The sequence below is a fragment of the Protobothrops mucrosquamatus genome, unplaced genomic scaffold (assembly GCF_001527695.2).
Source record: "Protobothrops mucrosquamatus isolate PMUCROS unplaced genomic scaffold, P.Mucros_1.0 scaffold2481, whole genome shotgun sequence".
Lineage (NCBI taxonomy): Eukaryota > Metazoa > Chordata > Lepidosauria > Squamata > Viperidae > Protobothrops > Protobothrops mucrosquamatus.
Genome location: NW_015388549.1, coordinates 49126 through 53225, shown reverse-complemented (window position 1 = coordinate 53225; position 4100 = coordinate 49126). Strand labels below are relative to the sequence as shown.

Below are 4100 nucleotides of genomic sequence, written 5' to 3'. Positions count from 1 at the left end.
TCTGAATCTGTTGCACGATTGCCATGCTGTTTCCCACAAGCGTTCATTTCTATTGTAGTATTGTCAGAAAAAGTAAACGGGACTGCTTCTTCGTATAAATTGCTATTCTTCAATGAAAAGAATCTTCTTAAATAAGACAGCCCTTTCCCCACAGATTCTGAATGAAAATAGTAGTAAGTGAAGATAGCCCGATATTCTTCGCTGAAGAGAGCTAGCTGAGAACAAGACCCCTTCTTTGTTGTACTGTAGCCAACACAAATATGGGGCTGGGACATTACTGCATATAAAGTTTTCCTTGAGATGGTCTTTTCTCCCAGGATTGCAAAATTCCATGAGGCAACACATACAGAAAATCTTTTGTTGCCAGCTAATGTTTCCCCAAGCTTTTGTAGCCTAGATATAGTAGCCCTAGCTCAGGGGTAAGCAACCTTGGCTCTTTTATGACTCGTGGACTTCAACTCCCAGAATTCCTGAGCCAACATGGCTCAGCTTGGAAACCTCTCCCTTTCTCCTTAGCATGGCTGGCTCAGGAATTCTGGGAGTTGAAGTCCACAAGTCATAAAAGAGCCAAGGTTGCCTACCCCTGCCCTAGCTGATCTAACCATTTCTTTCTAGTCCCCTAAATCTTATTCAAATGATGCTTGGTATTTACAGGTAATTAAGCGCTCCCTTGAAGTTTGGGGTAGTGAGGAAGCATTAGAAGAAGCTAAAGAAAACCGCCAAGATAACAGAGAGAAGATGAAACAGAAAAAATTTGATAAAAAAGTTAAAGGTAAATGTAAACCTCCCTCCCCCCTCTCTACTGCAGGACAGTGTACTAGTCTCCACAAATTAGCTTTCTTTCAAACAACATTCTTGGATTCCACTCAGACCCAGTATATTTGACTCAAAAGTAAAAATGTCGGGTGGATGCAACTGTTTATAGCAGTGCTTTTCTTTTTTTTTTTTTTAGTGCCTTTGGGTCAATGTTGGCTCTTGGCAATTGCCCGGAAAAGCCCTTGCAACAAAGATTTCAAAAGTGGTTTGCCATTGCCTCCTTCCCATGGCTGAGTGAGAGGGACTGGCACAAGGTCACCCAGCTGCCTTTGTGTCCAAATCAGACTAGAACTCAAGTCTCATATTAGTGCTTATTTTTCAAAAAGAAAAAGGAAAGCTAATTGGGAGGGGGGGGAGAGCTAGAAAGGATGGCAGAACTGTCAGGTAAATTGGAATTCTGCAAGTAGCCAACCCACCCACCCCCACCCACACATACACACAACCAGCCAGCTTTACTGCACTCATCATACTCTTGGTGACTGACGCCCCACTGGCTGAAAGATGAGGGGCTTAATATATGAAATCCAGAGAAAGAGTTACATTCTTTTATGTCTGCTTTTTATGATCACTATCATCTATCTCAGGGGTCCCCAACTCCTGGTCCGTGGATCAGTACCGGGCTGTGGCATGCCAGCAACTGGTCCGCACAAACAAGCAAAGCCCCATCCGCGGGATGCAGGCAGCATACAAAACCACGCACCCTCCGGTCCACAGAAAAAAATCTCTCTCCATGGAACCGGTCCCTGGTGCCCAAAAGGTTGGGGACCTCTGATCTATCTAATGGATTTTAAAAATCACTCTAGATTCATCCCAATTCCATCTGCACATTCACTTTCAAAAACAGAACATTAATGAAAATAATTTGGATTCAGTCCCTAGTTATGTTTTGGAATACAATACAATACTCCCATTCAGAGCACATACAGAGTGTCATTGGGGTTAATTGATTTTATTTATTTGTGTGTGTGTGCGTGTTTTAACTACTGTGCTCCTTATTTAGAATTACGGCGAGCTGTAAGAAGTAGTTTATGGAAAAAAGACACAAGTATCCACCAACATGACTATGGAACTGAAGAAATGATAGATGATGATACGTACAGAAAGATCTGCAGCACATGTGGTCATGAATTAACCTATGAAAAGATGTAGAACGATTTGGATTTACATTTGATGCATTTTTGTATTCAAGTGTTTATATAATTGATATGGCATATCATATAATTGATATGGCATATTCTTTCTGGCCTACTTTGCATAGCCTAACCATTATCCAGAAATAAGAACTGAAAATCTGGTAGAAAAGAGGCATAATAATAATCCTTTTATAAAAATGTTACATTTATTGAATAATAAAAATATTTAACTGTATAATACTTACACAGTTAAATGCTTATCTGTTATCACTGCATGCATTCTTAACATTTTTCATATATATATCTACAGTAGTTTGTGGGTTAGAAAAACACTTTCCAACTTTGAAGATCATACACAGAGAACATAATACACCGTAGTGTGGTTTGTGTCATTTTGATTTAGTGTTATTTCAACACAGTCACAGACCTTTTAAGCCCCAAAACTTCAGATTGAGCCATGTATTGCCATAGAGAATGCTACTGGGAGGGCTGAAGATTTGCTAGGAATGTACAGTACAGCTGAACAAATTATTTGAGGCCCTGTAGGATAGAGCAGTATATAGTTTAAACTACCGTGTTTCTCCGAAAATAAAACCCAACCAGAAAATAAGCCCTAGCATGATTTTTCAGGATGATCGTAATATAAGCCCCACCCCGAAAATAAGCCCCAGTTAAGATCATCAGCCAGACGGAGGCATTTAATATTGTGATTGCGGGGGTGGGTGGGTGGCTAGCTCCATGTCACTTGCGTTGGAGGGGGCACCTGTGGGGGCCGGGGTGCGGGATCCATAGGTCTCTGGGGGAGGGGGATGGGACCCTTCCCAAAGATGCCTCAGCTCCAGCCAACAGCCAGCCCTGTGCCTTCGGAAGCCAGACCGGGTCTTCCGAGTTCTCGCTGTGACCCGTGCAGCCAGAAGCTCCCCATAAGAAGCAACCAAGAGGAAGATTTCTTCACACACACCCTTGCCTTTTTTTCTCCCCGACCAATTGCCACTTGGCTCTTTCGCCGACTGCAGAAGGGCTTCCTCAGCCATCCATTCTTCCCTGGATCAATTTCAGAAGCCGCCGCCACCACCATTGCCACTTCCTTCTGCCTCTTGCAGACTAGTTGCAAGGACGAGGCACGGGAGAGGGCACCAGGGAAAGTAGCTGTGGGGACGGCTTCAGAGCCCGGCATCAGTGAGGTTGCCACCCCCTCACCCCGTGGGTTTACCAGGACAGCTGCTTGGAGGCAGCAGCAGTGCTGGCAGAACACGCCCTTCACGCGAGAAGAGTGATGCAGACAGGTGGGGGCAGCTGAAGGACCGGGCGGCAACGCCTACCCTGCCCTGCGTGTCTTCAGCGGGTGTCTGGCAGGTGGAGTGAGATGGGCAGGTGAGCGAGCGGGTCCTGCAGCCAGGCCACCCCCGTCCCACCACCTGCCTTGCCTCGCAGTGGCAGCACCAGCAGCAGGCGGAGGTAGAGGTCCGGCAACTCAGCCCACCAGATGCACCATGGGCAGGCCTGCTGCATCTGGTGGGCCGGATTGCGTGCCTTCCCCCCCCCCCGTACCTCTGCCTTTGCCTGCTGCTTGGAGGGCTGGCCCAGCAGTCACAACTCTCTGACTCACCTGCGCTGCACAGGCTGCCCAACCCCATAGTGCACTGGCCAAGGGGCCGGCGGGCTGCAGCTGCTGCCGGACACCATCAGCTCCTGCATGCTCACTGCCTCCTGTACATGAAAAAAGTAGGACATCACCTGAAAATAAGCCCTAATGGGTCTTTTGGAGCAAAAATAAATATAAGACCCAGTCTTATTTTGGGGGAAACACGGTATTACTATCATGGCAATGGAAGTCTCCCTACCTAGCTCTTGTTAAAGGAACACATTATTTGGAGGGAAAACATCTGGGCCTGGCATATATTGGTAAATGAATGGACTTTAGTAATCTGTGAACTTGTTTTTCATTTATCGGCTGGATGTCATTAGCAGTTCAATGTGCTGTCTTGCCTAGTAACGATAAATGGGAATACTAAGAACCCAGTAATTCAGCTCTGAGCTGTATATATTTTCTACTATTAAGGATAGGCCCTTAAGTAACTGTCAAGTTTCTTACTCTCAAGTTAAGACGTTGATAACAATATTGGCAAAGCCAGCATTTAATCTAATGAT

The 4100-nt window shown here is 45.5% G+C and overlaps 1 long non-coding RNA gene across 1 annotated transcript; it reads left to right on the top strand.

The window, feature by feature from the left end:
* Window positions 1-629: 629 nt before the first annotated feature.
* Window positions 630-2216, top strand: LOC107295775. The gene is made up of 2 exons (XR_001549069.1): window positions 630-772; window positions 1817-2216. It is a non-coding gene; the product is annotated as an uncharacterized LOC107295775 (long non-coding RNA).
* The last annotated feature ends 1884 nt before the right edge of the window (window positions 2217-4100 follow it).